An 11579-nucleotide genomic window follows, 5' to 3' on the forward strand; every position below is an offset into this window, starting at 1 on the left:
GGCAACTAACTAAACCACTGTACTACAGAGGGAGTCATAAGTTGACCCTGGCCCAATTAGTATTTAACAATTTAAAGAAAGTGTACAGGCTTCAACAGGAAGCACACAGGGAGCCCCCATGACCTCTTAGTCCAGAATTTAGGCCATTCAGTTGAGAGGTAAGAGATGAATATTCAAATCCCTTCTCTGCCAGCAGACGGGATTTGAACCAGCACTTCCTACAGCATAGGGGAGTGCACCTCTAGTGTATAGACAGCTTTTATTTGTTTGCTTCTTGCTGACCCATTTGATATGTAATTAAAGTGGAACAGCTTCCACTGAAGGAGCCCTCACAGCAGAATCCCTTTTAGTCATGCACTTCGGACTTTTCCTGGATAGGTGGGAGAGTGCTGACCAAAGCTCTTCACAGCCAGCTGACATGGGAGTGGAAAACAACACAATCCACAAGCTGGGGAGCACCAAACCGCTGGACTCCCAGGTTAGCTCTGGCCCAGTTACTAGTCCATGAAAGTGAAACAGCCTCAACAAGCTGTGGAGAGCAACGCACATCATACTAGCTTCTAGTTCAGAGACCAGAGCTCTTGTTTGAGCAAACACAGCTCCCTGTTGAAATCCCTTCACCGCAGGCAGTGGAGAACTGAATCAGAGTCGACCACCTCCCACATACTGAGCTCTGCATCCTATCATCCACAGCCAGGAATCTCGCAGCTGACTTAGGGTACATCTACACTACAAAATTCAGTCCACCTAAAAGTTACGTTGACGTACAGCCACTGCAATAATTAAATCGCTTTTGCTTGTCCATGCTACGTTTCTTGTGTCGGCGGTGCGCAGCATCCCAACCGGGAGTGCTTGCACTGATTTAACTGCCATTGGGGGGGCATCATGGGAGTGCAGCACCCGTCGATGTAAACAATGCAGTGTCTAAACTGACACTGCATCCATCTAACTACATCGACCTAAGCGCCACGCCTCTCGCAGTGGTGGAGTTATTAAGTCGATGTAGTGGGTAAGTTACATCGGTGAAAGCTGCATTTCAATCTAGACACTTACAGAGTTAAGTTGATAGAAGCTGCCTTATATCACCTAAGTCCGTAGTGTTGGCCAAGGCTTAGGTTTGCCACAAGAGCAGGAAACACTGGGATGGCAACCAGATGTAGTCTGAGGAAGAGATTTTGATCCCTGCTTTAGGTCTAGTCTACACTTAAAATTTACAGCGGCACAGCTGCATCGGTACAGTTGTGCTGCTTGTGTAGCCGCTTTACGTTGGCAGGAGAGCGTCTCCTGCCGACAGTGCTGTCCACACAAGTGCTTATGCCACCAAAACTTACATTGTTCAGTGGGGGTGTTTTTTTCACATCCCCAAGCAACAAAAGTTTTGCCTGCTTAAGTGCGAGTGTAGACAAGACCTCAGATAACAAAGGCAGTGACTTGGGAACAATCAATATTGACTAGGATAGGTGCTGGCTCCTGGGCCAGATAGTGAAGTCTTTGCTTACATAATCACTTGAAGTGAATGGGTTTTTGGCTTGAGTAAGGAATGAGAACAATTAGCTAAGAATTTTAGGATTTGGCCTACAAATCGTAATGGGCTAACTGAAGTAATGATGACAGCAGTAAAATGCAAAAGCACATGTCCCTTCAACAGTAAGGACCAAGAGACAATTTAGGGAATAAGGAGGATTGGTCTAGAAGTCTAGTCCACAAAGTCAGAAAAATTAGGTGGAGGGAAATGCCCCAGAAAGTAGATATGGTTTCTTAACTGAAACTTTATAAAGTTGCAGATATACAGCATATAAGGTTCCCACCAATTAAAGTTTGTCCTCTAAGACCAAATATATTTTATCCCTGTGCTTGACACTGGGCTATTGTCAAGAGAACCTGTCATGATGCCACATCCCTACAGATATTTGGGGGAATGTGTACTATCCTGCAGACCTAGGCTACAGAACACCCCACCTCAAAGTCAAATCATCAAAATCTGGCTGGCTGAGAAACACTAGATTGGAGATTCGGTATGTCTTTCTGATCAGTTCAGTGCTCTCTGTAACAAACCCTAGTGGAAGGTGCCCTTTCTTATGTTGCCTTGTGATATGACAATCACAAAGTGATGTGACAATAGAAGCAGTTTCCCCCCTTCTCTTTTTAAATTAAGGGTAAGGCTAGTACTTGCCCAACATGCCTGCAAAAGGGAGTAAGGGGGGATACAACTCCCCTTTACCACCCTGTATTAGCTGCCCACATTGCAAGCTGCAGCCTAGGCAGGGAGAACAGTCTCCATAGGTCTGATCTGACAGGGAGGAGAAGTAATCTACACCCAGCAAAGGGCTGGCACAGATGATCTCCCTGCTAGTACAAGGAGAGATGCAGGGACTGAATTGTGACTTTCCAAGTCACAATTCATCCACTGATCGGCTCCTGGGACAGCGTAGGGCATGACCAGATGTCCCGATTTTATAGGGACAGTCCCAATATTCAGAGCTTTTTTTTTTTTTTTTGTATATGTGCCTGCTACCCCCCCCCCCCCCCCCCCGTCTCGATTTTTCATATTTGCTATCTGACGCCCCTAGGACAGCACAGCTGGACACTGCTTTTATTTAGGACAGGTTGTATTGTTACAATCCAGCCCTAAATTTGGGATTTCTTGTATCTTTCTTTCTAGCGTTCTATGCTGAGAGGAGGATGCGAGTGCCTTGCAGAGGCCATAAATAGCCAGTGGACAAGTTGTCTCCCTATTCCCCCTTTCACTAATTTATTTAATTATTCGTTCATTCATCTCCTCCTCCTGCACCCTCCCCAGGATGTGCAGCAGTCCGGTGAACATCAGAAACGGTTACAGCGCTTCTCGGAAACCTTTGAGAGCCACAGATTTATCACAGATGTAAACCAGAAGATTCAGAACCTGGTGGGTCCTGCTCATAAATGTGTCGTAGGTTTTATAGCACAGTCAGGTGCTTGGCTGAGAAAAGGAACATCATGTGCAATAAAAATAAGTATAACATGATCGAAATTATTTCATTATTTGTTTTAGGTATTAAATAAGAGCAGTTTTTGAAGTAACAACAATCATACTGTTTTCAATAGCACATGAACAAGAATATGTTTTAATATATGAGATCCACCCTCCCCGCTCCTTACCTTACCCTCACTGCTGGCAGGCCCTTGGTTGATGGGTTGGCCCCGCTTCCCAGACCCAGCCAGTCCCTGGTGTCAAGAGAAGCCACTGCTGTGGTTTAGACAGCCGGTGACAGTAGAGGGACAACCAGAGCAGGGCCTGGGTTTTGGCTGGTCTGTGGCACACGACCTCCCAGCTGTGTTCAGGATCTGAACGTCAGGTTTTAAAAGGTGTGGGGGCAACAGCTCTTTGGAAACCTGCCTCCAGCCCTTATGCTTGGGACCAAGGGCAGGAGAGCCAGAACAAGAAGCAGAAGGGCACAGGGTGTCCGGAGGGTGTTGGGACCAGGAGAGAGGGGCTGGGGAACATGGGAACAGAGGAATATGGGGTGGAGGGAGAGAGAGGTTGGAACCGTTCCAGGAAGAAGATTCCATTTGTCTTACACACATTATCCCTTTGACATAGATCCATTCCCCTGTTGTGGGTGGGTTCCTGCCTTGGCATTGCTATTTAAGCTATAGGTGACGTCAGTAACACCTCTCTGCAGGAGGTAAGCATTAATCTCATGTTTCCTGACGGGGAAACTGAGGCTCTGCACTGAGCAGTTAAAAGACTTACCTCGAATGTCTATTTCTGGAATGAACGGCATAGCTAGGAACAGAACTCCAAGGTTTTAAATTAACTCCCATTCCTCTGCTCTAATGTCTAGATCACAGTCATACTGCACAACACCTTTCCTGAGAGAGAGAGAGAGTCAGTTTTTCCATTTCATCAATATGGCAAGCGTCTTTGAGCCACAATATGTACTGGGAGAGACTGGCTTCTTTTGTGCACAATCTCAGATTTCCCAGCTAAGTGCTCCTATTTACCACATTTGATTTGTTTCACCACAGCACTCAAGTGTGACCACACTTGATGTGAATGCAAATGACATATTTAATACCCTTCTGATGAGCTGCTTTAAACCCTTCCAAAAAAGCCAGTTCTCTGAAGAGTCTCAAAGGATTTTTAATATATAGATATAAAACTCCGCAATATTTACATACCAGCAATGCCACAGTAGTTTGTAAGGGAGCAACTTAAACAAAACAAACCTAACTAATTTGGAATCCACAGCGCCTCCTATTTCAACTCTCTCATTCCCCTGTGTAGTATTTCTAGTACATTTACAGGAATCTTTTCAGCCACTGAATGTATTCTCTCTCTGCGTATTTTAATGGGGTTTTCTCTAGGAATGGTTTTCTAGGACTTTATTCTACAGTTTGTCTGTAGCTGTGTAATGCAGTTTTACTGTATGTTTGTGATCTTGTCTCTAAATATAGTAAGCTGATACATGACATGAAAAAAATAATTATGAATAAAAATACACCCCTAGTGTTCAAAAGTGATTCCCAGCATATCCTCCCCAGGAAAATATATATTTGTCTGTTCAGTTATATATTTAAAGGTCTGTCCTGGGCCCATCACCTTGGCACCTGGACACTGTACATTACTAAACGGTTCGTCCCTGATCCACCAAACACTTATGAATGTAAGTATCTTTACTACTGAGAGCACTGGACTACTCACAATAGTAAGGTTAAGCACACGCGTAAGTATTTGCAGGATCTGGGCCTTATATGGCAGTAGCATTGAGAGGCCTCCCAGACTGTGCTTCGCATTGTACAGAAGAGGATAAAGTTCCCTTTCCCCATCTATCAGGTAACCAAACATTACTGAAATGAGTCTTCCAAAGTCTCTCAGTGCTGAGCTGGCAATAGGGGACCCAGTTCATTTGCTCAGTAAGACAAATAGTGCCATTGAAATCTAGAGGGGTAATTGCAGGAGTAAACACTACTGAACATCAGTCAGAATTGGGCCCAGTCACTGCAGTATAGCTCATTCCAAAGGCAAAGACGTATCATTACTTGTTACACACAAAGGCCTGATCCCACAAACACTTACACACGTGGTTAACGTTACGAAAGTGAGCAGTGCCAGAGATTTCAATGAATTCCTCAGTCGTTTCACATATCGTATCGTGTGCTAAACTGGCCACCTCTCCGTTGCCTGGTCTACACTGGAGTTTTAGAGCATGTTACTTAGCCTCGGTGAGCCAATGTGTTCTGAAAAACACACCTTTAAACCCCGAATCCCCGCTCAAAGGTAGCCAACAAGCAACTGAGGAGAGTTAGTTAAGATGTGTATCTCGGGGTTCCTCTCCAGCTGGCACCCTGCCTGTTTCAGCTCACCTTTCCCTTCTCACCTCACCCCACCCCACTCGCCTGCTAAAAAAAGTCCCCTCAGCTCTGCCGCCCCCTCCCACTCCCTCGCTTTTCTGGGGACAGATAAATAGGTCATCTTGGAAAAGGTTAAGGCCTGATTTTGATCTTAACCCATACCACAGAGGTGAGAATGGGAATTACCCAGACAGGCGCGCAGAGAAGCAGGCTCTTTCGCTTTTATACACCAGCCCTGACTCTCAGTCCAGACCTACATTCACTTTCTCCACCTGCAGCCCTGCTGTCATCTCACTCTTACTGTGCTGAGTTGTTTACGCCGCGGTTAGAGATGTTAACACAATGAGGGGGCACATCCTTGCCTCCTGTGGGCAAGATGAAGCCGGCCAGAGGCAGCAAGGGACGTATGTGGCCTTGGAGCTGGGAGAAGCCCAAGTATGCAAAAGAAAATCTGGATTCACCTGTGTGGATCTCTGGGCCTTTATGTGGGTTGGCAGCCATTCCAGGCTGCTCAGCCGTCCCTCCCATCAATCTCTGAAGTCAGCACTTCCTCCAGAGTAAAAAAGTTGGACAGCTGAAACTCCTAGAGACCAAGGAAAAGAGGGAATGAAACCATCTCCCTTGCACCACCTTGTGGCATATGGGAGAATGGCAAATTGATACATTTAGATGATCAGTTGCAGCTTTTACATCACTTTCCTCAATTGCTCCACATTGTCAGGATTATCTTTGGGGTCCCTGTGAATCAATCAATGAAACAATCACTGGAGAGTTAACAGGGGGTGTTTGGGTATAGAGGGTACTGAACAGGGTTACAGCCATCATTAAAGGTGCTGTGAAAAGGATCTACAGAGAGGTCCACCGCACATGGACCTCTTGCTGAGGAGAGAAGCCTGCCAAAAGATCAGCATACTGGTGATGCTCAACACCTGGCACTGGCTTCCTGGTTCATTTCCTGTGCCTATTCAAGAGCTTATCTTAACTGTGGAGGTCCCTGCAGCTGGGTCATGATGACCCACCAAAACAGCTGTGATTATCTTGTATGCAGTGTTGTTGCCCTATTGGTCCCAGACTAATAGAGTAACAATGTGTGAGAGGTAATGTCTTTTATTGGGCCAACTTCTGTTGGTGAGAGAGACAAGCTTTCGAGCTTACACAGAGCTGTTCTTCAGGGCCTGGGCATTACAACTGACAGCTCTCGAGAGGAGGACATATTTTTCCTTTTGTGCAGGGTTCACGCAACCAGAAACTAATTCTGGGACTGGATATCTGGCCGAGCTGGAGAAGCCTGTACGTGGAACTGCATGACATTTCTGCGTCTGTCATGTGATAACTCTGAATTCCACATCCAATCAATTCCAAAATTTCAGGGAGTGTTGCAGGAATTAAGGGCCACCAGAACCCTACTGATTTTGCGGGGGGAGGAATGGAAAACTGAAAGGGGGAAAATGGGGGAGACGTGGAGCTCCTGCCATCCATTTAACAGAACCTCAGCTTCAAGCACCTCTGAAACTGTCTAGAGACTGAACTGGTTGACGGCACCCATTAGTGCCTTCCAGCATAATAATACCTTTACTCATCCTCCCAATAGAGTGTAACATGTTGACATCCTGAATGACAAATTCTAATGGGGGAAATGGGGAGGCACCCAGAACACCTGGAAAGGGGGAGCCTGGAGGAAGTGGCAAGGAGTCCCTGAAACAGAGGGGGGGATGGAAGGTGGCACAGGGAGCTAGTGAGGTGAAATAGCGGATTCAAACATCACTTGGTGTGTGCAATAAGCTCTGCCTACAGAAGCAGTGAGGCGTGAGACCCCCTTGTCATACAAACCACCAGCCCAGACACCACCAGCTGGGCCCCTCCACTTGCTGAGAGGCCAAGGACAGAGTGGGCTATGGAGACTGATCTCCACCTCTTGGATGAAGGAAGATTTCTCCTGCAGGTGTAGTTCGGAGGCCAGGACCATCAGTGGGATGTGCTGGAGGAGGAAGCCTGCCCTGCTGCCGTTCCTATCTACACTAGCAGCACTCAGATACTTGGCTAGTAGAGGTGAGTCTGAGCTGCAGCTTGTGTTGTCCGCTGCATCTCTCCGGCATGCCAGGTTATTTGGACCAGGTGCTATTGATCAGGAGTCCGTTACAGGAATACGCCTTAGCTCCAGATCCCCCTACCCCATCGTTTGGGGGCATGGGGATTGGATCTGGGCCCTTCTCTATTGCTTACAAGTTTTGTTTGAAACCAGGCAGATATTTGTCTTCAGTGCACAGACCGGGAGACGGGGGCTAGACCTGAAGGTAGAGGCTCAGCCTATGATTAGAAGAGGGAAGGCACCAGGATGCCCCCTTTATCCATATCACAGGATGGGTTTGCTCGGAGAATTCAGTAATGCAGATCCCAGCTTTCGAGGGTGGGATACTGACCCTGGAATTTTACACTGGCTTTTGCTGTCTGAACCAGCAGAAGGAAAGGTGCTGCAATTAGGGGCGGGCTGAGACATCCTTCTAATCTAAAGCTGTAATGCTTTGCCTCTCCCAGCTGAATCTACAAGCCGAGTATTGTTGCTTTTCCAGCAGATGTCACTATTGAACCACACGCAAGTGGCTGCAGTGCATCGGCCCTGCCACAATACAGAGGTGGATCCAGATGTTTGCAGCAGAGGTTGCCCGGGAGAGTGCATTCTTCCATCTGTACAATGAAGATTTTTTTTAACCTTCTTCTCAGAGGGAATTGTGAAGCTTAGTTACTACAATATGGAAAGTATTTCGAGATGCTTTGGGAGAAAGGGCTTAGAAAAGGGCTTGATATTATCATCGTTAGCGTCAGGGAACATAAACCTGTGGGTTAAAGGCACTTTAGGTACATTGACTAAGCCCAGTAATACTCAGCCTGAGGGGCAAAGGTTTATTGTCGTTCCTACTGTCCAGAGGGAGAAACTGAGGCACAGAGACAAAACAACTTTCCTCAAGTTCACACAGCAAGTCAGTGGGAGAGGTGGGATTAGAACCCAGGCGCACTGTCTCCCGGGCCCTCCCACCTTCTGTCCTAAGGCCACACTTCTGTATCTACCACTTGAGAAAAGAACCGGAGGGCAGGAAGGAAATAGGGAGAGCCCAAGAGAATGGGTGTGGTGTGGAACAAAACCCTTCCCTTCTGCTCCTGGGTCTGATGATTGCCTAGTGAAACCGTGGGTGACTGTGATCTCATCACCTTCTGATAAATCCCCCTCCTCTCACCCAGCACCTCATCAGTCAAAGGGGGCGCGGTGTGACTGGCAGGAATCTGTGAAAAGTTTGCCCCATGGCAGGACAGAGGTAGCCAGGGAAGAGAAATCCTGGGGGAACCAGGTCTAACCTGCTCCCGAGAGCCCTGGGGGACCCCTTCCCTGCAGTCGGGGTGCGAAGGCAGGAGGCAGCGGACGGGAGGTTTCTATTGAAAAGACTGCACACCTGGGCCATCTGGCACTTCAAAGCTGTAGCAGGGGGACAGAACTCTGATCCCGTTACTCCAGAATTCCAGGCCTCAGTACGTTTCTGCTTTGAGCTGGGGATGTGATTCCAAAATGGAGCGGCGTTGTGGTGCTGAATGCCAGGTCGCAATGCCACTCGCTGAAATTCGAGCTGGCTGCTCTTGGTCGCATTTCAGTGGTGTTGCGATCATGCAGCCAGAGCAATGCTCCAGACTGCTGTGGCCGGTTTGTACTGCCCAGAAGAGGTTGAGCCATGTACAGCCACCTCCAGCTTTGCCCAGTCGAAGCGGCATAGCACCCATGTTTCGCAACTGTACAACAGTACGGAGAGGACACAGCTCAAATAGATCCTGAACTTGGTTGTCGGGCCGAGATGATGTGGATTCCATATTCGTTGTAAACCACCCCCATGGCAGACGCTGCGATCCCAATCCGGCAGAGAAGCTCCATGTGAGAGCTGGAGGAACTGGTGAGGATAGAACCCAAATAGCAAAAAGCTGGAGATTGCTTCGACAATTTCACTATTCAAAGATATTGGAGTCCCGGGTGCCAAGGCCAAGGCTGTCCATGTAAATCGGATGATGACATCTTCTTGAACTGGGTGGAATATTATCACAGCACCCCGCATCGCCCTCCAACTGCTGCTTGTTCAGAGGTGGATGATTTGGCAGCCACTTTGGTTTAGGACCCTGACATTTGTACTGACGCACCAACATTGGATGAAGTGAAGCGCACCATCTGCAAACCGAGAAACGGACTGGCAGCCGGCGCTGATGGCATCCCTCCCAGAGCGGCTAAAATGTGCTACTGACTCTGTAGCGGAATCACTTCTGCCCATCTTTGCCTGTGTGGGGAACTGGAACCTGGCCAGCCACCTGGAAGGAGGGTGCTGTGATTTCACTTTATAAGGCAAGGGACCGCGCTGCGAATATAAGAGCTACAGGCCGATCACCTTGTTGTCCGTGCCAGGGAAGGCGTTTGCACATGTTCTGCTGGCACATTTGGAGGCCCCTGCTACACCAGAAATGTTGCCCCCAACTGTCAGGCTTTACCAGGCTTCTTGTTGAAGATACACCGTGAGTTCAAGACGCTCCTGCACATGTCGCTCTTAAGGCTGCGTTTGATTCGATGGACTGAGTCACGCTATGGAAGGCCTTCCATAGCCAACCGCTCTGCAGGACTTGATCAGCAAGCTGCATAATGGAACCACTGCCTGTGCACGTCTGGGGAATCAGATGTCGGCACCTTTTAATTCAGCCTCTGGTGTCGGGCTGGGTGGTGTCTTGGCCCCTGCGCTCTTTTGTCGGGCAATGGATTTTATAATGCAGCCTTCCGTCAGGTCCCTAGGCATTCAGATCGGTGACCTCTTGCACTCAGACCTCGACTATGCTGCTGATGTTCTTCTAGTCCAGAGCCCCGACAGGCTTCATCAGGCACTCCAGCAAATGGAGGGGGAGTCAGCTACGGTGTTTCGTGGTCAAAGGTAAAGCAGCTAAATCTAGGACCAGGTCCACCCACGACTCCAATCTCTCTTTGGCTGTTCCCTTGGGGATCGCAAACCTGGTATTTCTGTGAGTAGCCCGTGACAGGGGCTGGATATCACAGGGAACGATTCAAAGGGGCTCGTGGCGTGAGGTGCACCTATTGTTCACTTGTAAGGCAAAGTGCAAGCTGGCCTAGCCGGAGGAGCTTGTTTGGGTGGCTGACACACAGGAGCTGGAGGCAGAGGTGCAACAGGGTGACTCAGTCCTGGGCACAGGAAAGCAGCACAGAGCGTGACTCCAGATTTACATCAGTGTCACTTAGAACAGAATCTGGCCCAGAGACTATGATGTAACTAGAAGTCAAACTGCTCTCAGTTGTACTCCTAGGAAGGACTGACTAGTTCCAGTGGCTTCAGTAGTCACTCCAGATTAACATGGGTGTCAGAGAGCAGATCAGTACAGTGCGCTCTTGAGACACAGCCCTGTGGCCTCTGGAAGTTTTCTGTCCCATCCTAAGGCTTGGGGACGCTGGTCTCTGGGAGTGTGCTCTCATACTCTCTCCCTTTCTCATCTGAGGCGACGGCTGAAACCTTTGGGACGTTTGCTACATACGCGACTCCCTGGACCCCTGCACTTCCAATCAGGGCCATGCAGGGCCACCCACCACAGTGACTGTTCCCCCTTGTCAGGCTTAGCCTCTTCGCAGACTGAGCTGCTGTTAAGCCTCCGAGCGAGCGGATTAGGGGAGTCACGCAGGGTCTGTCACACAAATCTTCAAGCTGGGAGCGTGTCACGTTGCTGGCGGAAGCCAAATGCTCTTTGAACCTACCCAGAAGAATCAATTCATAAATATCACTGATCAGACTGATCTGGGCCAGCAAGGGGCTCGTTGCAGTGAAATGGGACAGAGATAGGGCTTGTCCACTCTGATCCAAAATGGGCCCCAACTTAGAACACGTGAGCCACTGTACCCAAGGAAATGCAAGTGGTGCAACGTTGCTGGTTTTTCCAGCAGAATCCTTTTTTTCTGCAGGTTGTTTAAGTGGCTTTGGTCACTGAGAGGAAAGGCCAGGGGGCAGGGTTTTTTTGCTGTTCACTGTGTGAACTAGTGAAAGAATGGGAATTTAGGAAATTAAGGGCAGATCTAGGTAAAACCTGGGCAAGAAATGGCAATCTGCAAAGGTTGTTAGCTCCACTGTGGTTTACTAATACTGCTAAACAGGATATTATTTCACCCCTCCCAACGGCGGAAAGAGTCCCTAAAGCCAGGATAGCTGGCTGCAGAAAAACCAACC

This window comes from Emydura macquarii, unplaced genomic scaffold (genome assembly GCF_026122565.2).
Source record: "Emydura macquarii macquarii isolate MOO-44397 ecotype Brisbane River unplaced genomic scaffold, CSIRO-AGI_Emac_v2 contig_312, whole genome shotgun sequence".
Taxonomy (NCBI): domain Eukaryota; kingdom Metazoa; phylum Chordata; order Testudines; family Chelidae; genus Emydura; species Emydura macquarii.